The following is a 25,375-nucleotide window of genomic DNA, read 5'->3' as shown; positions in this document are numbered from 1 at the left end:
CACTCGTCGCTCGACAGAGACTCGCTTTGGAGATTTCTATGGTAACGACAGGATTCTCTTGCCCTTGGGAATCAATCAAGTTATGCTCATCAAAAAGGCGCAGAAGTTGGATGGTAAGCTGCGAAAACTGGAGAGGTATCCGACAGAGCCGCGGGAGGTAAGTGGGTTCCTGAAACAGAATCATTAATAGGCAGCGGCGACAAGGCCGCCTGAATGATGGGACAATCGCCAGATGACTTATCAGTAACCAGCTGATCAGATATAGCACATAAAGTTTATGTGATCGTTCTGAGCTTGTGATTATAGCTTGATACCAGTGCCTACCAATTTTAATTGTGTATTACGGCACTGAAGATCGTCACTAAGTGACCGAAAATCGATTTTGCTGACAATAAAAGAAAAAAATACGGCTAATGCTGATTTTCCTTCCAATTCTATCCACTATTTGGTCGTGGTGCACACAACACGCCATGGAGTCGCCAATCAATTTATTCTAGTGAACTATGAGTTTCTTAAACACTAAATGACTTATCCATTTCTAGGCCTTGCAAGTTTCCATTGTCTTCACTAATATATAAATTGTTTTGACGATATTATTTTCCTGGTTTACGTAATTTTATCTTATCTCAGTGCCCCATTTGTTGCATTAGCCCTACTACATCCGAATCATAGTGTTGCTATTCACTACATGTAGGCTTCATTTATTTACTCGCTATCTTTTGCCCTATTTTATATCCCCATTACTTCCCTCTTATTTTTTACTTTTGGTGCTGTGCGTATCCACCACTCTTAGTATGGTTGTATTACGTTCCTCAGTGTGAAATATCATTGGAATCCTGACTACGCTATTTATGCTTACACTTCATTTTATATTGTATGGACGTGCCTACAAATGATTACTGATTGTATCAGCTGTCATCATTTTTGCCATTCTTCATCAGTCGTCATTTAATTGCTTACCTATATTATACGCTTTTTGTCTGTGATACATATCCGATACCCTTTTCAATTTTTATTCTATTTTTATTGTTATTTTTACTTAATACCCACATTCGTATGTGTAATTTATTTATTCTTCTTTCTGTCGATTTATCTCTTATCTGTTTTGTGAGCCACATACATGTATTCGGACAGACCAGTCAACCAAGTTTTCGGCACTTTTTCGACGATCTCCCCTGTTCCCCATTTCATTCATTCTTTCTTTATCCGCTGGTGCTGCCACATTCAGCTGGCTTACTGGCAGGCTGCACTAGCCAGTTCCTCATTGGCTGTCAAGGTGGGCGCCACGGCTGCTGTCCCTATGCGTGAGTGCGGTTGTTTATATGTCATAGCTTTTTATTTTTATTCGAATTCGGCCCTCTACGTCGGCGTCCACTAATCGCATGTATTGTTTGTTGTCGGTTTGATGCCTCGTGATTTACTGGCCAGCCTGCCACACGTACATTGTTTTCTAATTACGTCAGTCATTCGACTTTTCACCGCTTTACCTTTTACAGATAATTTTAAAACTAGGGCAGCCACAGCTAAAAGAGTTATATTATACATGATTGCTTGACACTTCATACAGTGAACAGCTTTTTTTAAAAAAAATACGGATGTTAAAACTATTAAAATGAAACTGAATGAAATGCCTAGTTGTCCGCTGTAGCTATATTTGTTCAGGTAGCTTATAAACGCACACAACCAGTTTCACAACTTATGAGTGCGGATATAAATGCTATGTCACAGAATGCCACAGCGTAGGAATTCGCGTACCTTATGAAGTGTCAAGCCGTCGTGCTTTTCCTCTTATTTTAGAATTGTAACGCCTTAGTTTTTCCTAGCTAGTTCCTCCTCATCTTCTTCTCAATAGTTGTCACCTGTTGATGGAGCTTTAGGCTTCTGAAACTGGTCGTGCAATAAAAAAGACTAATTACTTACAACATAAGTGGATTTCTATTCCGTTAATAATCGCGTAATTCCGATTCTGATAGGATCGATATTATTTTCTATATACATAAATGATTTGGATGATGGGATGGGCAGCAGTCTGCGGTTGATTGCTGATGATGCTATGGTGTACAGGAAGTTGTCGTTGAGTGATGTCGGAGGGGTTGGGTTGGGTTGTTTGGGGGAAGAGACCAAACAGCATGGTCATCGGTCTCATCGGATTAGGGAAGGACGCGGAAGGAAGTCGGCCGTGCCCTTTCAAAGGAACCATCCCGGAATTTGCCTGGAGTGATTTAGGGAAATCACGGAAAACCTAAATCAGGATGGCCGGACGCGGGATTGAACCGTCTTCCTCCCTAATGCGAGTGCAGTGTGCTAACCACTGCGCCACCTCGCTCGGTCGGAGGATACAGATAAAATTTATAGTCGGTGTCATGAATGGCAGCTAGCTCCGAGTGTAGCTGTTACTATTTTCACTATTTCTTTGATTTTGTGAACAAAGCAGTCTATATCACGTTTTTATTTGGCTGTTATTAGACGTTGGACAACATCTCTGTTATTTTATAAACAATACAGTCTACATCATGTTTTTGTTTAGGTGTTTTTGAATGTTTTGTCGGAATTAGGCATGCTGAGATTTAAAACTAAAATACGGTAGGATTTTTGCTACTGCCAGTTCCAGCTGCTCTACGTGTGAGTTGTTACGACGCAGACCAACCGATGCCTATGGTAGTAACCGTCTAAAGATGACCTTATTCGCCAAAACTGTTAACAACAATTGAGAAAACGCTGGTTTAGACTGTTTTGTTCACGAGTAATATCGTCTTCACCGTTAACTCTTCCGACATAGTGCCCTCTTTCTGTAATTCTCTCGTTCTTGTTTCTAAGTATTCAACCAAATATTAAATATGAAATAATGATTATAGTGATATAATGTCAAAACCGAGTGATTAACAACATGGGCATATTTCCGAGATAAATAACTCCATAAATATATATATATTTTTATATCGGCACTCCTAATTTCATGCATTGTACCTGTATGACTAAACAGAGGCTCCTTCTATAACGATCTAAGGGTTGACGAAATGTCAGACTTTAACTTTTCCCCGTAATTGTAGTTCATAAAGTGCTGAACGTATGTAATTTAGGGTTGCTTACATTTTGGATTCATGGGCAGTCCCTTAATATTAGTAAATATTGGTAATCGACTAATTCCTTTTTTTTTGTTTCATTTGCCTATCCTTATGGAGTGTAAATTAAATCGCAAACAATAGACATTATCCGTAATAAAGAAACTGCAAACCCTCTTAGTTTGTTGACTCTGAAACACGGGAAGCTAATATGCTACAGCTAATAATTTGACTATTGCAGGAAATATAACGGTAGGTAACAACGCTGTGGAATGTTTTGATGTACGTGTTTTCTGCATAGGTGTCTGCTAATGGGCAAGTAGTGGATGGGCTGCAGATAGCCTCAGATTTCTCATGAAAAGAAAGATTCATAATCAGGGCAGGTATGCGCAAGAGCAGAGTGATAGAGAGACAGAGAGAGAGAGGGAGAAAAGGGTGAGAGCGAGGGGGGTGGGGAGCAGCAGAGAGGTACAGAGAGAGAGGGAGGAAGGGGGAAATGGAGAGGAGGAGTGAAATAGAGGGGAAAAAAGAAGAGCAATATGGCGATGAACGATCTGAGAGTTTCATACGAGTCATTTCCATGCGCATACAAGGAAAACCAATCAGCCGTAACGTATAAGGCCGTCCATTTATTAATTATGGTTCATTAATTAGCTACACACGTGGGAGACGACAGCAACATGCCAGTTAGTTGAATAATTTAATCATCTGATTCTGGTGACTCGTTTCGCTAATGGTCGGTCTAAAGATGGATGAGTTCTGCTAAACGTGCAGTCATGCACCGAAGGCATCCGTCATCATAATCATTAATGACAATTTTTTTTAATCTTAATGTGATGCAGCTGAGTTATATGTGGCTTGTATAACTAGCTCTACGTTCCACTAGTCAGCTTTAATTTACTGGTGAAGGGTTCTTCGCGTACCACAATGATATCCCTTTTTCCTATTCCCTTCCTGAATGACACCGAGGGAATACCACTTAGATCAGCCACAGTGTAAGCTCATAAGGCAGTGTGTAAAGGACTTACAGGCCGGCTGCAGATATTTTCATGTAATCTCATCTAGCAGCAATCTATATGTGGATTGTGTAGGGTCTGTTTAACAAGCCATCTTGTATTATGCATACGTATATGATGAGAGGTTGCTGCTAGGAATGGGCCCTTTTCTTTGATAATAATCTATTTCGGCATTCGTCATGTAGACAAATCATGCGATTTCTCTGAATACACATCCAGTGTATTATCACATCCTGTAATAACAAGAAGTATTTGTAAGCACTGTTACTGATCTTTATTCTATTGCTTTGTGACGTATTGTAATACTACGAATTTTTTCTTTTATGTAGTATATTTTAACGACAAGTAGCGAAAAGTACAACAATCTGTCGCAAATAATGTTTATTGCATATCTAGTTTTCGCCCATCGTGTGACCATCTTCAGGACAATGCAGATGTGACAAGTAGACTAATATACTAGTTCAGATACGTTGATGATACTTTTCTATTTATTATAGGTTATGAAGAGGATGTTTAAAAAAAATTGTCATCAGTTTCAACGGCCTACATACTTAATTGAATTCACATGTGAGGTGGTCAAATAGATCAGTTAACGTTTTAGATTATAACAGTACTATTTAACACAAGAAAGCATACTTTAATTTCACAATCAATCGGTTATTAATAATTACACCTTCAGGTACACGGCATGAAACTAAGCTGAATACAATAAAATATATTGCTAAGGTTAATAACTACCAGCATAATTACGTCTACAACATGTACAACAGCACACAGAACAACAAGCAGGAAGAAAATAGTTTGAATAAGTTGACGATATCAATAATATATATTCTATACCATATAATGATGCATTAGTGGCAGGATAATGTCAGTATTTAGTAAACAAAAACTAAATTTGAAGCTTCCTACTATTGGTAAGTAGAGCGGAATTAAAAAAAATAGTACGGAAAAACGAAATATTGTCCATAGGTTAGACTAGCAGACTTCTGGCAGCAACGTTCGGCGGGAATGTCACGTTAGATCGTAAAAATACGACGAAAATATCCTAAAGTCACTAGCCAACGTCTTGAAAATGGGCATAGTGCACCAGTTTCGTCTCCTCATATGAGAATGCTCCATCCATGTGCGAAGGACTTACTGTAGAAGTCTGAAATCGGTTGCCCTCAAGTGTCACCTCGTAGAACACGACCGAGTTATTATTACACTCCTATATCGGTTGCAAGTACAAAGTTACTGAAGACAAATATAATGTATTTCCGACGTTATTACACGATGTAGGTGAAGGTTTATTAGTTTTAACACCAAACTTTGTGAACCGTAATGTATCTTTACGTGAAAGTTATAAGAGAGGACATTTTAAAGCCTTTGGACACAGCGCTGCTGGTGCGGTAACTTATACCACTAGTCATGTCTGTTCCCATTCCTTCAACTCCGGTTACTATACAACAAGTTTTAAAAGAAAAATTTAAAAGTTCGTTAACTTACGTATTTTGGACGAGATGTTAGGAATTTATTAAACTATGCTCAATTGTAAAGTGTGAAGCAATAGCTAGTTGGCTCGTCACAAAATTACTGCAGTGTATAGCTGTAAAACGTTAGTGGCTGTTTTTGGTAACAACCACAATATCTGTTTTATGTAAATAAGGTTTTTAAAATTATAAGATGATAAATAAAATGAAAAAACATACTAATTGTAAAACAATGTTAATCAATGTTGTCAACTCAATTCATGCAAAGAGAGCGCTGCAGGTTGGTATGAAGTACACTGAAGCCAGCTGTGTTGTAATTGTAAACAGCGGTATCAATGTGAGCTCAGTCTTTGACATCAGTAGTCTCGATGGGACTAAGTGTGGTTTTCATGTTTTACCTTACATTTACTGGTATGAATTTTACGACTGACTCACATTAAAGCTTAGGCAACCGTACATTTAGTAAGGCATGCTTGTTACCTTATTGTAATAGGTTCTTAATATGTCCTTTAGCATGGAAGATGGCCACAAAAAAATGGTTCAAATGGCTCTGAGCACTATGGGACTTAACAGCTGTGGTCATCAGTCCCCTAGAACTTAGAACTACTTAAACCTAACTAACCTAAGGACATCACACACATCCATGCCCGAGGCAGGATTCGAACCTGCGACCGTAGCAGTCGCGCGGCTCCGGACTGAGCGCCTAGAACCGCTAGACCACCGCGGCCGGCAAGATGGCCACACACCGTCCGAAATCTGGATATGCAATATGTCTTATTTATGACTGATTGTGGTACCCCTTACTACTTGACATAAATAGAATCGTTGGTAAGCACTTCTTCTCTATAGAATCAAACCTGATATTTTTAGGAATTAACATGATTACTGCCACAAGTATACCAAATATCAACTTCTTTACCCTTTATTATAACCGCTTTGGACGTGTTCAAAGAGAAAAGCGAGATTCCGCCGGACCTTTAGACTCCTGCGAAAGTTCAAATTTATTTACACAGTACCTGACGATTGCCTCCAAAGCGAAAAGGGATATGCAAATAGGATACTCAACAAAGGCTTGCAGTCCCGACGGAACCATAGTTATTTTTTTTTTATTAATACTAGATCCATGGATCATTAATACGATATTTCGTAATGATGTGGAACGAGTCAAATTTTCCAATACATGACATAATTAGGTTAATTTAACAACATACTTAAGTTAATATAACAACTTAATTTTTTTGTGTTTTTTTATTTTTATTTTTTTTATTTTTTTAATATTTTTTTTCTTAATTTATATCTAAAAATTCCTCTATGGAGTAGAAGGAGTTGTCATTCAGAAATTCTTTTAATTTCTTCTTAAATACTTGTTGGTTATCTGTCAGACTTTTGATACTATTTGGTAAGTGACCAAAGACTTTAGTGCCAGTATAATTCACCCCTTTCTGTGCCAAAGTTAGATTTAATCTCGAATAGTGAAGATCGTCCTTTCTCCTAGTATTGTAGTTATGCACACTGCTATTACTTTTGAATTGGGTTTGGTTGTTAATCACAAATTTCATAAGAGAGTATATATACTGAGAAGCTACTGTGAATATCCCTAGATCCTTAAATAAATGTCTGCAGGATGATCTTGGGTGGACTCCAGCTATTATTCTGATTACACGCTTCTGTGCAATAAATACTTTATTCCTCAGTGATGAATTACCCCAAAATATGATGCCATATGAAAGCAATGAGTGAAAATAGGTGTAGTAAGCTAATTTACTAAGATGTTTATCACCAAAATTTGCAATGACCCTTATTGCATAAGTAGCTGAACTCAAACGTTTCAGCAGATCATCAATGTGTTTCTTCCAATTTAATCTCTTATCAATGGACATACCTAAAAATTTGGAATATTCTACCTTAGCTATATGCTTCTGATTAAGGTCTATATTTATTAATGGTGTCATACCATTCACTGTACGGAACTGTATGTACTGTGTCTTATAAAAATTCAGTGAGAGTCCGTTTACAAGGAACCACTTAGTAATTTTCTGAAAGACAGTATTGACAATTTCATCAGTTAATTCTTGTTTCTCAGGTGTGATTACTATACTTGTATCATCAGCAAAGAGAACTAACTTTGCCTCTTCATGAATATAGAATGGCAAGTCATTAATATATAATAAGAACAACAAAGGACCCAAGACTGACCCTTGTGGAACCCCATTCTTGATAGTTCCCCAGTTTGAGGAATGTGCTGATCTTTGCATGTTATGAGAACTACTTATTTCAACTTTCTGCACTCTTCCAGTTAGGTATGAATTAAACCATTTGTGCACTGTCCCACTCATGCCACAATACTTGAGCTTGTCTAGCAGAATTTCATGATTTACACAATCAAAAGCCTTTGCGAGATCACAAAAAATCCCAATGGGAGGTGTTCGGTTATTCAGATCATTCAAAATTTGACTGGTGAAAGCATATATGGCATTTTCTGTTGAAAAACCTTTCTGGAAACCAAACTGACATTTTGTTAGTACTTCATTTTTACAGATATGTGAAGCTACTCTTGAATACATTACTTTCTCAAAAATTTTGGATAAAGCTGTTAGAAGGGAGATTGGACGGTAATTGTTGACATCAGATCTATCCCCCTTTTTATGCAAAGGTATAACAATAGCATATTTCAGTCTATCAGGGAAAATGCCCTGTTCCAGAGAGCTATTACACAGGTGGCTGAGAATCTTACTTATCTGTTGAGAACAAGCTTTTAGTATTTTGCTGGAAATGCCATCAATTCCATGTGAGTTTTTGCTTTTAAGCAAGTTTATTATTTTCTTAATTTCAGAGGGAGAAGTGGGTGAGATTTCAATTGTATCAAATTGCATAGGTATGGCCTCTTCCATTAACAGCCTAGCATCTTCTAATGAACACCTGGATCCTACTATATCCACAACATTTAGAAAATGATTATTAAAAATATTTTCAACTTCTGACTTTTTGTTTGTAAAGTTTTCATTCAATTTGATGGTAATACTGTCTTCCTCTGCTCTTGGTTGACCTGTTTCTCTTTTAATAATATTCCAAATTGTTTTAATTTTATTATCAGAGTTGCTGATTTCAGACATGATACACATACTCCTGGATTTTTTAATAACTTTTCTTAATATAACACAGTAGTTTTTATAATTTTTGATAGTTTCTGGGTCACTACTCTTTCTTGCTGTCAGATACATTTCCCTTTTCTGGTTACAAGGTATTTATACACCCTTAGTAAGCCATGGTTTGTTACAAGCTTTCTTACGAGTATATTTAACTATTTTCTTGGGGAAGCAGTTTTCAAATGCATTTACAAAAATGTCATGAAATAAATTATATTTTAAATTGGCATCAGGTTCACGGTACACCTCATCCCAGTCTAACTGCTGTAGGCTTTCCCTGAAATTTGCAATCGTTAAATCATTGACTGAACGTACTACTTTGGAGGACTGTTTAGTATTGCTGAATGGAGCTATGTCATATATTGTAACTAGCTGTGCACCATGATCAGAAAATGTAGTCCATCAACAAAGGAAGTGGCTTACAAAACACTCGTTCGACCTATACTTGAGTATTGCTCATCAGTGTGGGATCCGTACTAGATCGGTTTGACGGAGGAGATAGAGAAGATCCAAAGAAGAGCGGCGCGTTTCGTCACAGGGTTATTTGGTAACCGTGATAGCGTTACGGAGATGTTTAACAAACTCAAGTGGCAGACTCTGCAAGAGAGGCGCTCTGCATCGCGGTGTAGCTTGCTCGCCAGGTTTCGAGAGGGTGCGTTTCAGGATGAGGTATCGAATATATTGCTTCCCCCCTACTTATGCCTCCCGAGGAGATCACGAATGTAAAATTAGAGAGATTAGAGCGCGCACGGAGGCTTTCAGACAGTCGTTCTTCCCGCGAACCATACGCGACTGGAACAGGAAAGGGAGGTAATGACAGTGGCACGTAAAGTGGCCTCCGCCACACACCTTTGTGTGGCTTGCGGAGTATAAATGTAGATGTAGATGTAGATACATTTACACAAATGGAAACGCGAGATGATGTAGCCTGAAAATGCAGATTTGCATGTACGTGACAAATCACTAATAGTAAAGGTGAAACTCATAATTGGACTGAATATTTATTAATTCCAGAATTTAGAGAATAGCAAGAAACACCTACATTAGAACAAAACGACTGGTAGCATCTGACTTAATACTCAAGTGAGTATAAAAATTAAAAGACACCATGCCTAACACCACACAGAGAAAAGAAACGAGAAAAGTTAAAACATACGCCATCATGGCATGTAGTTGGCGAAAAAGTGTGAACCTGCGGCCTAACGCACCGTACCACAGAAGTGAATGGCAGCACTAAATTCAGTACAGATCAAAAGTAATGATTCAGTAATGGATAGATGTACAGATTATACGAAATGTGTCAGGGAAGAACCATGTGGCCGAACAAGTTTACATACAGAATAAACTACGAAAATTCCACAATTTCGGAAGTAATGAAAGTACCGATAAAAATTAGCAAACAAAAGAAAACTGCAATACTGAAATAGCCACAACCTCAAATATGGGCTAACCACGCCGGGTGGTGCGATCAGAGCATCCACACTGAGAGGAAGTCACCGAAAACTACGAAGCGTCAGAATTATAAATCAGAAATATTGTACATGCAAATGGAATTTAATCTGAAGCCTACCGGCAGAGAAAGGAACTGAACTGAAAAACTAGGATCTGAGCGCTCGTTTATTTTTTAAGCACGTGGTTGAAGTCATATTAAGAAACACCATAAGAAAACATAAAAACTATGACAATTTTGTTACTGTGGAGAGAGATTTCGTTTAAGAAAATTACAGCAGAGTACTTACAAAAGAAAAAAGCTTCATAGGGTTGGAGGCTGTCCACACAATATACGAACAATTGAAATCGAACAGACAAAGTCACAGATAGAAACTGGAATACAAAACGAAAATAATGACAATGGAAAAATCAAAATGTAAGAAACAATGCAAGCATATTTACACTAAGAAGACAAGACTACTAGCCGAAACCAAGCATCATTTTTGTGGCTGATCAAAACAATTACCGATACAAATTCAATAATTGCAAAAACCCAAGCATTCCCTATGTGAACAAACTAAACCATTTGATTTAAAGACCGAGGCTGTAACAGAACTGGAGTAATATTTCATCTAGACTGAAACTTACACTCACAATGCTAAAGCTACTGTTGACGATCTCCCATGATCAACCAAACTATCGAGGTGCCAGGGATGTATGCCTCAGCTCGCTAGCAAACTCGATGTCTACACAGGTAGCGGGAGTGACCGGGGAAGCCTTTTCCACCGTGTGCCACCTTAAGCACAATAGCGCTTCGATCAGAGGAAACAATCTTCTTCGCCTTGTTCTAAGTCTACATAAATGGCAGAAACTACATCCACAATCAACCAATACAAAAAAACGAGTATATAAGCACTCTTACTCACAGCATGAAGGAATTGGAAAGAAACATAGGTATACAACATTAAAACACGACTGAGAAAGTTTTGAAGGTAAACACAGATACTTAATAAATCTACATAAATTAATCAGTAAACCAGATATAAAACGGATATGATTGTGAAAAACGTTTGAAACTTTGGCTGATAAGTACACATCAGCTACTCACTCTTTATCCCGACGTGATTTACTAAAGGCACTGAAAGTATGAGTTGCTAATGATTTGAAAAACGAAATTAACTTGACTAAATCATTATGAAATGGCTCAAAAAACCACAACGGAGGGGTATCTATTGAGAGGCCAGACAAACGTGTGGTTCCTGAAGCGGGGCAGCAGCCTTTTCAATAGTTGCAGGGGCAACAGTCTGGATGATTGACTGATCTGGCCTTGTAACACTAACAAAAACGGCGTTGCTGTGCTGGTACTGCGGACGGCTGAAAGCAAGGGGAAACTACGGCCGTAATTTTTCCCGAGGGTATGCAGCTTTACTGTATGGTTAAATGATAATGGCATCCTCTTGGGTAAAATATTCCGGAGGTAAAATAGTCCCCCATTCAGATCTCCGAGCGGGACTACTCAAAAGGACGTCATTATCAGGAGAAAGAAAACTGGCGTTCTACGGATCGGAGCGTGGAATGTTAGATCCCTAAATCACGCAGATAGGTTAGAAAATTTTAAAAAGAGAAATGGGTAGGTTAAAGTTAGATATAGTGGGAATTAGTGAAGTTCGGTGGCAGGAGGAACAAGACTTTTGGTCAGGTGAATACAGGGTTATAAATACAAAATCAAATAGGGGTAATGCAACAGTAGGTTTAATAATGAATAAAAATAATTGGAGTGCGGGTAAGCTACTTCAAACAGCATAGTGAACGCATTATTGTGGCCAAGATAGACACGAATCCCACGCCGACTACAGTTGTACAAGTTTATATGCCAACTAGCTCTGCAGGTGATGAAGAAATTGATCAAATGTATGATGAGATAAAAGAAATTATTCAGGTAGTGAAGGGAGACGAAAATTTAATAGTCATGCGTGACTGGAATTCGAGAGTAGGAAAGGGGAGAGAAGGAAACATAGTAGGTGAATATGGATTGCGGGTAAGAAATTAAAGAGGACGCCGTCTGGTGGAATTTTGCACAGAGCATAACTTAATCATATCTAACACTTCGTTCAAGAATCATAAAGGAAGGTTATATACATGGAAGAACCCTGGAGGTACTAGACGGTTTCAGATAGATTATATAATGGTAAGACAGAGATTTAGGAACCAGATTTTAAATTGTAAGCCATTTCCAGGGGCAGATGTGGATTCTGGTTATGAGCTGTAGATTAAAACTGAAGAAACTGCAAAAAGGCGGGAATTTAAGGAGATAGGACCTTGATAAACTGACCAACCAGAGGTTGTACAGATTTTCAAGAAGAGCATAATGGAACAATTGACAGGAATGGGGGAAAGAAATACAGTAGAAGAAGAATGGGTAGCTCTGAGGGATGAAGTACTGAAGGCAGCAGAGGATGGCCTTCAACAGAGGGCAGACACCTACAAACAGCACCAGCGCGAGCCGCAGCACGGCTCAAATACCTCTTTGCTCTCGTTTGACGCCTCCATGTCACTGTTTGCAGTGCGACTGGTAGCGTTGGACTATTGATGCATGCTGCTGCTGGCTCTGTATAGACACGTGACGTGCACGTGTGCCCTCTAGCCACGGGTTGTGAACTTCCACGCTCTGGTCGGAACGACACCTCGTTACACACGCCACGATATTACCCCCCCGTCACCGGTTCGCTCATCCCAGACTCCGGCTCGTTTCTTTTCGAAAGCCCCTTATATTTGACATGTTAGTAATCGTATACAATCGCGCTCTTTCTCCGTGTTATGAACATTGTTTTACATTTATCTACATTTAAATGGAGTGGCCGTTCATCACACCAAGTGAAAATATTCTCTTGGTTTTCTCCAGTATTCCGTGAGAAGGTCCAGCGGCGATATTTTCCAGTGCAACTACATCTTAATTCGAACGTTAGCTCACATGTGAAGGATTTTCTTTTTTTATACACTAGAATGCGTGTGAAGAATTTTTACATTGTTAAATTACTTTTTGATGGCAAATAGGTTTCTCTTTGGTGTTGTTTTCTTTTTTTATTTTGCGTAAAAGATAGATACGTGCAAACACTCAACGAGCAAGTCAAGACGCTGTGAGATATATGTACGTGACAAAGAATTGGCACGATAGTCTTGATAGAGACTCGATACATAAAAAGGACTTTGAGTATGGGCAAGAGAGTGACATCAGAGATAGGACAGAAAAAAAAAAAAACAGAAACTTTCACGAACGTTCTCTACGGGAGGATATGTTGGGATTTGACTTTAAACATTTCCTGTCAGTGAGGAAGTTTGACATTTTTAGAAACCCTTCCACAGGTATTCATCGTCTCCGCTTGGGTGGAACACTTTCAGTTTGCTCTCCCTCCTGCCTGGCACGTAAAATAGAATTCAATAGAAAGTGATCTCGCCTTAAGGAAGAGATTGGATACACGAGGCTGTGCCACATATGTTGAATTTCATGAGGTGTTTTTGACAGCTTATAGGTTGGTGGCAGTGCAGGATAGAGTGAAATATGGTATTATGCTACAAAACCTTAACCATTCCGGCTTCATGAGACATGTTCACCTAGTTGAATATATGTTGCAACCAGCTCTGACACAACCTTCCGGTCGCTGTGGTCAAGAGGTTCTATGCGCTTCAGTCCGGAACCACGCGGCTGCTACGGTCGCAGATCGAACCATCTCCGTCACATTATTCTAGCTGACAGTTGTAAATATGATATGAATGGTTTTAAAGCCTTGCTGCAGGATGTAGAATATCATACAAGTGAGCGTAAGCCTATTATAGTCCATGATTGCATGAAAACAGCCATGGACGCAGCAGGAATAGGAGGTGCGACTGCACGCAGCAGCATTACCAGTACAACAAACGTCACTAGCGGTATGAGAACAGTTGGAACAATAATGGAAATGATTTGTATCGTAGTGAGTGGAACCATAGGCGTTATGGTGCTAATGATCAAAACTCGAAGAGAGAAAATTTCAGGTACCGCGATCGTTTCATTGTGGAGCGCGGTGACAACAACAACAATAACATCGCTCCGCCAGCTGGTGTTGATGTTAGGTTGACTGTCACCCATATGAGTCCACAACATGAGGGACTATGTGCATGACAATGATGGTTGTCGGACATGGAGGGCGTTATAGCAGAGTGAACCCTTGTAGGAAAGGGTGATACATGGTGCGTTGTGGTGGGGGCTGTACAAGAAGAGTTGTCGCAGGAGACTACCAACAGGAAGATCCTGTGGTAGGTAACAATCTCGATTATGGAGGTGCCATTTACGTCCATTTCGGACACTGGGATTGCCTTGGCCGTTATTTGTGAAGGTGAGCTTGACCTATCTTTCCACTGTGAGGGACAAAGGTGGGGAAGTGACAGGTGCACACAATTTACCATGCCAGGGATGGATAGGCCGGAGACGCACATTTGCAATGACCCCATGGTGTGAAGGTGTTGTCTTCACTGGTTTTTTGAGCTACCTGTTGGCTTATTGAGTCAGACTCAGCATGCAGTCTATAAACTACATTCCCCTGTTCTAGGAAATGCAACTCCCGAAAGACTTGCGAGTAAAAGTGACGCTGTTTATGGATGATGTACATACCTGTGAGGAAGTCACGGGCGGACCGCGGTGATGCACTAAATAGATAATTAGACCGTTAATTTGGAGGAATCCCAGTTCTAGGTGAAATTTCTGTGACGTATCGTAAATGCATATCCCGATTTGGTTAGGATAAACGCTATTGCAGATTGCGTGGCACCAAATACGAAGAAGGAATTACGAGCTTTTCTTGGTTTATGTAACTTCTACAAGCATTTCGAAAATTTAACTTCCACCCCGTATCATTGTGCACTGACGGAAGGGAATGCAACTTGGATCTGGGACCAGCAGGCACGACGACTTTATTAGGCTGAAGGACGAGTTGGTGAATGCTTCGATACTTGTCCATCCTGATTTGACACTAAACGTCTGTCCAAGGTCACCTATACGATCGTCTGTGGGGGGAAGGGGGGGGGAAGTGAGCTAGACATGGAGGTATTAAATACTTTTAATATTTCTGAACATGAATGGCGACAAATATGCAGGCATAAAAAGTTTCAGTTCTGACACCACTGGAAAACTGCGTAACACGAACTTTTAAACCGTTTCCTCGAAAGAGAAATACCTGACAACACTAGACTTTTTTTTCCTTTTCCTGAGTGCTAGATGGAGACGGCGGCCCAGTATTGGAGCCCTTGCTTCTGTCTCATGGTAGAAAGCTCATTAAGGGGTCTAGGTGCAGTTCTATTCCATGAGGAAGAGGGGAGCGAGCCCTACTCCTAGAAGGCGATATCTTTCACTAGCTGTGTGCTCTCCCATTGCAAGAGAATTATTCTGTCACAGAGCTTGAGGCACTCGCCATTGTATGGGTACTTACTAAGTTCAGCTGTTTTCTGTTTGATAGGACAAAATGTGTATTCTAGATAACTGTGTCCTGCAGTTTCTCATGAAAGCAAAATTACTACATGGGAAATGCTCCGCTGGGCATTGTACCTCCAAGAATGTAGGTCTACAGCAATGTTCTGTGACGTAAAAATACCATTGCGGATGCACTATCACATGCACTCTAACACTGGTTCACGTAGATGATGGGAACTTACAGCCGACCTCTGTGACCGAGCGGTTCTAGGCGCTTCAGTCCGGAGCCGCGCTGCTGCTTCGGTCGCAGGTTCGAATCCTGCCTCGGGCATGGATGTGTGTGATGTCCTTAGGTTTAAGTACTTCTAAGTCTAGGGAACTGATGACCTCAGATGTTAAGCCCCATAGTGCTTAGAGCCATTTGAACCCAGACAACACGATGTGACTGTTAATGATTCCAGAAGAGTTCTTGAATAAATTAGTGTGGTATGTACTCTCAAGCTAAGGACACAAGGAAGTATTGCCAAAATATGTGTGAGACCTGCTACTGTAGCGATATGCTCAAAATGACTTGTTATGTACCTAGTTGCAGGCCCTTGCCAGCAAGTCAAACTGCTCACTGTGAGGTACGCTGCACCCCTCCGTCCCATTACCCTAAGTATACCCCCATCACTTTGCCGCAGTTGGCCTTCATGGCCCCATATTACATACGGCGTCGGCGTTTGCTTATGTGTTTAGGGCCATGGATTTAACCTCTAAGTTCTTCTGCTTTACTCTGTTGAGAAAGGAGGCACAGAAAGCAGCTGCTATGGCTTTTATAAACTTTCTGCAGGGAGTGGAGTCTGTGAAATGAATCATCTTGGATAGTGGCCCACAAATTCGATCTCAGTAGAGTTGGCAGATGCGGAGACGATAGAAAACAAAACCGATAATTAGTGGGTCCACGATGAGAGAACAGGAGAGGATCTGAAGGCTTTATTGTAGTTATAATCACAGAGAGTGGGGTACGATTTGTAATAACTTCAAGTTATTTTAAAAGAGCTACCAAAGGCGAAAGGTGTCGACTATGGTACCTCCAGTCTTGGTTTTGAAAGACAAGAATGAATTATCTTGATCGACAGACAGACAAGAAGCAGCACAGACAAGAAGCAACCACTGATCCTGCCTCAAGCAAAGTCAAGCATGCTGCCAAAGCAAGAAAAAAGGTGTAAAAGAAGGAAATCAGAAATACAAAGTTCCACATTGGCCAAAAGGTCCTCATTAGGTTACATAAACTGTCTAAGAAGAGTTCTGCTTTATGCAAAAAAATTCGTTGGTGATTTCTGTGGACTATACTGGGTGCAGTTCATCCCTGATCCCAACATGTTGGTGTGAAGACTCTTCTGTTCTAGTGATCAATAGGGCCGCACCAGGTGGCAGACTTAAATCATTCTTCGAATGAACCTATCGTCGACGGAAAATGATGATGCAGAGATGATGCGTCGACATTTGTATCTATTTTTCTTGATTTTTTCTTATTCTGTGTGTTGTAAATAAAAATCTAATCTGATCTCCGCTTCATTTTCTTGTGTGATGTAAAGTATCATGTATTTGTGTTTACGAATGTTTATTTCCATTGTGACCCAGTCAGCCTGGATTAGTGCAGAACTACAGATTGTTTTTGTATAATGATGTTCTGTTTCTTTCCAGGCATGCAGTAACTTACCATTTTTTTCGTGCCTCAGTTTTTCCATTCAGTGTTTATGTTTTCTCAGATGCAGAAACTTAAGATGGAACTGAAGAGTAACGTACTTAGCTGACTGTGTAGTGGTGACGTTGTTTGTTTACTGTGGCCGGATATGTAGATACGTAGAGTGGCCTGTTGTTGTAGTTTTGAAGTACCATATGATGTAGTCATGTGTAAACTGAGGTATTTCCGTTACTTATTCGCGACGTGTAAATAATATTAATTCCACTTCCTGTTCTGTTCAATTATGTGGTACAAGGAAAACTATTATAGCTTAAACTCAGTTCAACTCAACTGAGCCCCCATTTCAATAGTTATGTGGATCTACCTTGTATGTTTTGTCATTGAAAATTTTCTGCTTCTAAAGTACCTTTGACAAATAACTTTATAATTGCCACTAACTTAGGATTTAAGTCCCCATGCACCGCCCTTAGGTAGACAATGTAAACTGATTTGTTTTACACTATGTTACAGCGTAAATAATTTTTATTAGTCCAGGTGGTGTCGAGTAGCGAGGCATTAGCCAGGAACCAGCGCTGTGTACACTGTAACTACAGGGGCGAGCGTTTAGAAGCCACGGAGATTTCCACACCTTTAAGTGGCCTCGCTACTCGACACCACCTGGACTTCGCCGGCTGCGAGCGGCGACCGGGACACAAAGAGGCGCCACGTGATCTACCGTACCTCCTCTGGCGATGGGATGGCACACCTCGGTGCCACAGTCGTTTTTCACACTGAGCGGGAGACCAAGGACGCGAGGCTACAGCCGATACTGAGCGGGGCCACGCCCACTAATCCACTGGCGTCAGCTCCATGCCCTTTGACAGAGCCTTGACTGCACATGCGTGGCATTGATGCTGACGTGCAGTGGGCCCTAGACAGCATCTCACAGACAGTGCAGGCAGTGCCCATGCATGACCCGCCCACCTGTGATTTTGACTAAGATTCCGCGCGGGGTAACCGAGCAGTCTCAGATGTCTTGTCACGGTCCATGCAGCTTCCCCCGTCGGAAGTTCGAGTCCTTCCTCGGGCATGGTTGTGTGTGTCGTCTTTAGAGTAAGTTAGTACAAGTTAGATTAAGTAGTGTGTAAGCTTAGGGACCGATGACCTCAGCAGTTTTGTCCCATAAATCCATATCACAAACTTCCAAATTTTGACTAAGATGTATGGTTTAACATCAGTTGGACTATGCGTTACAAGATTGAAGCCGATAGCATAGAAAGGGGACTGGTGCACCACAGGGGTGTACCACCCACAGTAGGTGACATTTTGTGGCCTACAGATGACTATGAGAAGTTGGTGGCGTGAATCTATACGCTAACCCGGCTGATCAATATCATGAGACAGTACCATGACCGTTGCGGAAGTTGGGCAGAGTTCACTGCTTGCTAAAGGGGGGCACAAAGAACAGCATACATGTGCCACACTTCTGCAGTAACTTCCAAGTGGTTGTCAGTACGCCTCACTACGAAAACATCGCCAAAACCAGACAGTGGCTCAACCACACACAGCCTCAGCCATGGCATGGCTGCCCCTGTCAGAAGAAGGTCAACACGAGCTTTTGGGTTGGGGTTACCTAGAAGGTAGGGAAAAATAACGCCATGTTTCGTGCATGAAAAGTGGACAAACTCTGACTGCTGCGACGGTGAGCCCCTCGCCCTCTTACACGCCTTGACAATGAAAACCCAACTTGTCTACTTAAGTATCGTGTTTGATGCTTGTGACAGGTGATAATATAAAGAACTAGTGTACCAAAAATATAAGTGTTTCTCTGAGTGAGATTGAATATTATTTACGTATTATTTATATGTTACTGATCCACTTCGTTATCCGTATCTAATAATGCATGAGTCAATCCTGTTTCTTTTCTTGCTTGCATGTAAATGTGCCAACAACATTCGTACTCTTAAAGTGAAAGAAAGAAAATACTTATGGAAATGACACTCCAGCTTTAGAATGGTGTTAATAATTGTCTGTTTGTATGTTCTAATATTGTTTGCTTATATTTGTTTATTGATGTCTTTGATATATGCGTTTCGTCATGAAGTTTTGCTTTAATAATGGCACTTCTTGAAACTGTAGTGACCAAAAGAAAAGACTTTAGACAATGACACTCCAAATTAGCATCATATTAATAATTATGTTTTTGTTTCATGTACTATTTTTTCCTGTCTTTATTCTATGTTTTAATGTGTTCTCTTTTAATTGTGTTTGCCTCTGGTTCCTAATAATTTAAACTAACTGCTGGGGCACTTTTGCCCTTTTTAGTTTTTATAATGTAAGTATTCATTACTTCCTGACATCCGGTGACTTTAACTGCTCTTTCATTGTGCTATATGAGGTGAACCGCACAAAGGTAACAGCTTCCTTTTTAATTTTTTTAACACATAGCACAGTGACCAGTTAATTTTGCCGACCAATACGAGGTAAAAGTAATTTCTGATTTCAGTGCCACAGAATTAATCAGTTCAAACGAAAATTGTTAGCCTTAGATAAGATGCGGGCTGTATGTTTCTTATTTTACACACATTACTTTAATGCCTTTCACATGCATTGGTTGACATTTTTACGTAGGTGGTATCAGCTTGGAGGACCGTACTTGGCAATGTCCTTAGATGGCAAGACCACTTCCTGCACAGCCTTTTGCCTGGAGTGTAGTGTGATGAAAGGTCTTTGTTGTTGTTGTTGTTGTGGTCTTCAGTCCTGAGACTGGTTTGATGCAGCTCTCCATGCTACTCTATTCTGTGCGAGCTTCTTCATCTCCCAGTACTTACTGCAACTTACATCCTTATGAATCCGCTTAGTGTATTCATATCTTGGTCTAACTCTACAATTTTTACACTCCACGCTGCCCTCCAATGCAAAATTTGTGATCCCTTGATGCCTCAGAATATATCCTACCAACCGGTCCCTTCTTCTTGTGAAGTTGTGCCACAAACTCCTCTTCTCCCCAGTTCTACTCAATACCTCCTCATTAGTTATGTGATCTACCCATCTAATCTTCAGCCTTCTTCTGTAGCACCACATTTAGAAAGCTTCTATTCTCTTCTTGTCCAAACTATTTATCGTCCATGTTTCACTTCCATACATGGCTACACTCCATACAAATACTTTCAGAAAAGACTTCCTGACACTTAAATCTATACTCGATGTTAACAAATTTCTCTTCTTCAGAAACGCTTTCCTTGCCATTGCCAGTCTACATTTTATATCCTCTCTACTTCGACCATCATCAGTTATTTTGCTCCCCAAATAGCAAAACTCATTTACTACTTTAAGTGTCTCATTTCCTAATCTAATTCCCTCAGCATCACCCGACTTTATTCGACTACATTCCATTATTCTCGTTTTGCGTTTGTTGATGTTCATTTGATATCCTCATTTCAAGACACTGTCCATTCCGTTCAACTGCTCTTCCAACTCCTTTGCTGTCTCTGACAGAATTACAATGTCATCGGCGAACCTCAAAGTTTTTATTCCTTCTCCATGGATTTTAATACCTACTCCGAATTTTTATTTTGTTTCCTTTACTACTTGCTCAATATACAGATTGAATAACCACTGCTTCCCTTTCATGCCCCTCGACTCTTGTAACTGCCATCTGGTTTTTGTACAAGTTGTAAATAGCCTTTCGCTCCCTGTATTTTACCTCTGCCACCTTTAGAATTTGAAACAGAGTATTCCAGTCAACATTGTCAAAACCTTTCTCTAAGTTTACAAATGCTAGAAACGTAGGTTTGCCTTTCCTTAATCTTTCTTCTATGATAAGTCGTAAGGTCAGTATTGCCTCACGTGTTCCAATATTTCTACGAAATCTAAACTGATCTTCGCCGAGGTCGGCTTCTACCAGTTTTTCCATTCGTCTGTAAAGAATTCGTGTTAGTATTTTGCAGCTGTGACTTATTAAACTGATAGCTCGGTAATTTTCACATCTGTCAACACCTGCTTTCTTTGGGATTGGAATAATTATATTCTTCTTGAAGTCTAAAGCCGTCGGCACACGGACCGTGCTGTCAAACGTTAACGTTGAGCGTGCCAAGTTCAACGTGCTGTCGAACGCTCAAGAACGATGTGACTTGTGCATACGGTATGTGGACCCCGACGTGGTATACGCAATCGCAACGCACTCCATCGGCAGTTGAGGGAAGTTTCTAGTTCGTAAATCACACTGTTTACTCAACGGGCGCACGTCCACAAAAAGGAAAGTACCATCTCTAATCAATAAAGACGCATGGTTGTAAAAGTTCCATTACAAAGAGTGCGGTACAAATTTGGAATACTTCTCCGCATAAGATAAACATTATTTCATCATTCCCACATTTTAGTACAACCTCAAGGTCAGTCTTACTTGATCACTGTTCCTATTAGTCCCCCTTAAACATCCCAACAACCACCACCACTGTTCCTACCCAGTGGCAGAATCTTTGCAACATGTGAATTACGAAGCGTAAAAGAAAAAGGAGCAAAATATCTTTATACAAGTAGCGCAATCGAACAGTCACCCCTCAAAAAAGGGGAACTTAAATTTACATAACATCAAATATTATAGTATATACTTATACTAAACTAACAATAAAGTATCAGAACCTAATAAAACCGCGAATGTTAGGAAAAAAAACTGGAAGTGGCAAGACGCGAACCACCACCCCAACTCAGAGCTCAGTGACGCTACTCATTACGCTCAACCAACAACACGCCCCTAGTGTCTAATCGTACTATTTTATGCTTTGCTGAAAACCTTACTCGTAACTATGTTGCTAATTGAAATTTAATTATAACAAATTGACCAAGAACAATGCGTTTTGGGTGGATCTTCAGTGTGTCGTTGCCTTCATATAGCGTACTCTCATAACACGCAAGTTACAATAATTCTTTTGTTTCTCATTATTTTATTGGAACGAATCACACAGTTAACAACGGGTTTTCCAGTGATTCTCAATTTGCTGGTGCTCAGAAACGGCATATATACATATAGGCTTGAAATCAATGCCAATATGGCGGCTTTCAACTCCATACTGAAGGGAGACGGCGTGCGTGTGACGTAGACGGCGTTGTGCCATCTCATTGGTCAACGCTCAGACACACGCCCAGAATATCTGACATGCCAGATATTGCTCTGCACGTTCGCAAAGACTCCCGAACGGGCTATTCCACGCTATGACGTCAGAAACTCGACACGCTCAACGCTCAACGTTCGGATGCACGGTCCGTGTGCCGACGGCTTTAGGATATTTCGCCTGTCTCATACATCTTGCTCACCAGATGGTAGAGTTCTGTCAGGACTGGCTCTCCCAAGGCTATCAGTAGTTCTAATGGAATGTTGTCTACTCCCGGGGCCTTGTTTTGACTCAGGTCTTTCAGTGCTCTGTCAAACTCTTCACGCAATATCGTATCTCCCATTTCATCTTCATCAACATTCTCTTCCATTTCCATAATATTTTCCTCAAGTACATCGCCCTTGTACAGACCCTCTATATAGTGCTTCCCCCTCTCTGCTTTCCCTTCTTTGCTTAGAACTGGGTTTCCATCTGCGCTCTTGATATTCATACAAGTGGTTCTCTTTTCTACAAAGGTCTCTTTAATTTTCCTGTAGGCAGTATCTATCTTACCCCTAGTGAGATAAGCTTCTACATCCTTACATTTGTTCTCTAGCCATATCTGCTTAGCCATTTTACACTTCCTGTCGGTCCCATTTTTGAGACGTTTGTATTCCTTTTTGCCTGCTTCATTTACTGCATTTTTCTGTTTTCTTCTGTTACCCAAGGATTTCTACTAGCCCTCGTCTTTTTAACTTTTAGTTCACCTGGTTGCGGTTTTCTGTCTTCTTCTCGTGTTGAATGGCGCCACTCGCTTTCGCAAGCGTTGCCTGTCCGCTAGTGGCAGCAGCGGCGGTTATCGATATGAAATAACTGTGCCCTACCTCTGGGGCGAGGTCGTTGCTTTTCCGGGTCGTGTGAGTGTGCCAGTTCGGTTGGGGACTCAGGAGGAGCCCGGTCCACGCAGTGCCAGAATGCACTGGGGCTGCTGGTGGCACGCATGGACTGCCGGATTGAAGGCTGTGGTCACGAGGGTGCACTACCTCGTCGTAAACAGGATCCAGCTAGTCTTAAGTTGAGTGCATCTCAATCCAAGTAGAGGAACTCCCACCATTGTGATATCTCGCGCTTCTCGAGTGACTTGGGTTCGTGTTGCTTCTCGTAGTGTTGCCGAGGCAAAGAGCAGCGAGTGGAGTGTTTTCTACTCTGGTGGTAAAGGTTCCTTTCTCGTTCCAGGCGTTCTAAACAGACGTGAGCAGACCGCCGGTTCCGGCTTTTGCGTATTGTTCCATCGTTGCATTTGGTCTATCGGACGTCAGGTAGCTTCAGCAAGATTATCATTAGACATTCGTTACATTGCCACTAGTCTGAGTTACCATCTTGTGAAGTGAATGCAACTCTTGGCTGCCTACCTCATCGTTCGCGAAAGTGTTTGTTGTCGGGCCTTCTCAGAGGTCGATTCCTGGAGCACCGTCTGTGACCCCCTGTGTTAAAAGTTTACCATCATCTTATTTCACCCGTTTGGTGATCAGTTGCTTGTTTTTAATAAACCTTTGCTATTGTATTTGCTGTTTTACAGCAGGTTTCTAAATTTCTTATATTATTGCCGTTCCTGGCTTGTAAGGCCTTCAGCCGTGATTTTGGTCGTTTGCCTTAAAATTCTAATTTGGTATTTGTATTTTAGCAGTAAGCCTTAAAACCTTATTTACTGACATTCCTGGCGTCTGGTGCCTTCTGCTGTGTTGTGGTAACTTGCTTTTTAATATTTCAATACCTGTAAGTTGTAAATTGCAGCGAGTTCTTAAATAATTCTTAATTTATTGCCATTCTTGGCGTGTAAGGCCTTCAGCCGTGATTGTGGTGACTTGACTTAAAATTCTAATTTGGTATTTGTATTTACTCAGTAAGCCTTTAAAATATTATTTACTGCCATTCCTAGCGCCTGATGCCTTCTGCTGAGTTTGTGGCGACTTGCCTTTAATATTTCAATACTTGTAATTTGTAAGTTGCAGCGAGTTTTAAACAATGCCCAATTAACAGTGGCTTGTTTTTAAAGCATTATCTGCTGTATCTGTATTTAATGGTGATTTGCTAAATGGTAGTTCTCTGAAACACTATTATTTGCACAGTTGTTTATTCCTTCATTAATAACATGTGGTATTTTATTTGTTGTTGGGTCTGGAATTACTGGTTTAAAATAAATTGTTTGTAACTGTAAAAGGCAACCAATAGTAACTGATTACGGCCCCGTCCACAATCGTAACCACATCCTGCCTTCCCTTGACTACCAGGTCTCAGTATTGTTCGTTTTATGACAGCGGAAGGAGTCAGAGAAACGGGCATTCATCTACGAATGTCACAAGTGTACGTCCAACACTGCTTGCCCCTTGCAAAGGTAAAGGCGTAGCACAAGCGCTTCAGGGAAGGACAGGTGTCGTTAGCTGACGATGCACGGTCTGGAGCACCACACTGCAGTGCTGATGCACTCACTACCCAGGACCGCCGAGTGACAGTGATAGCCGTAGCCGCCATGGCCTGATTGAGCGTTAGAAGTGTTCACACCATCATGAAGGATCAACTGCACATGCGCAAACTGTGTGTCCAATGGGTGTCCCACTATCTTCAACCGCACCAGGAAGCATGTCGAATGGTGCACTGTCTTGCTCACCTGCAGCGTTATGCTTGGGAAGGGAATGCGTTCCTGGCTGGAGATGAGTCACGATCTCATCACTTCGAACCACAATCAAAACGACAAAGTCTACAGTAGAAGCATCCAGCGTCACCACCACCAAAAACAGCCAAGGCCATCCACACGAGTGCAGGAAAGGTTATGCTGACGTTCTTCTTTGACAAAGATGGCCCCCTTCTGATTCACCTCCTGCAGCACGGGACAACAGTGAATGCCCAGCGTTACTCGCAAACCTTGACCTCCCTTTTTTTTTTTTTTTTTTTTTTTTTTGGTCATCAGTCTACTGACTGGTTTGATGCGGCCCGCCACGAATTCCTTTCCTGTGCTAACCTCTTCATCTCAGAGGTAGCACTT

Source organism: Schistocerca serialis, chromosome 2 (genome assembly GCF_023864345.2).
Source record: "Schistocerca serialis cubense isolate TAMUIC-IGC-003099 chromosome 2, iqSchSeri2.2, whole genome shotgun sequence".
NCBI classification, from domain to species: domain Eukaryota; kingdom Metazoa; phylum Arthropoda; class Insecta; order Orthoptera; family Acrididae; genus Schistocerca; species Schistocerca serialis.
This window is presented reverse-complemented; position numbering follows the sequence as displayed.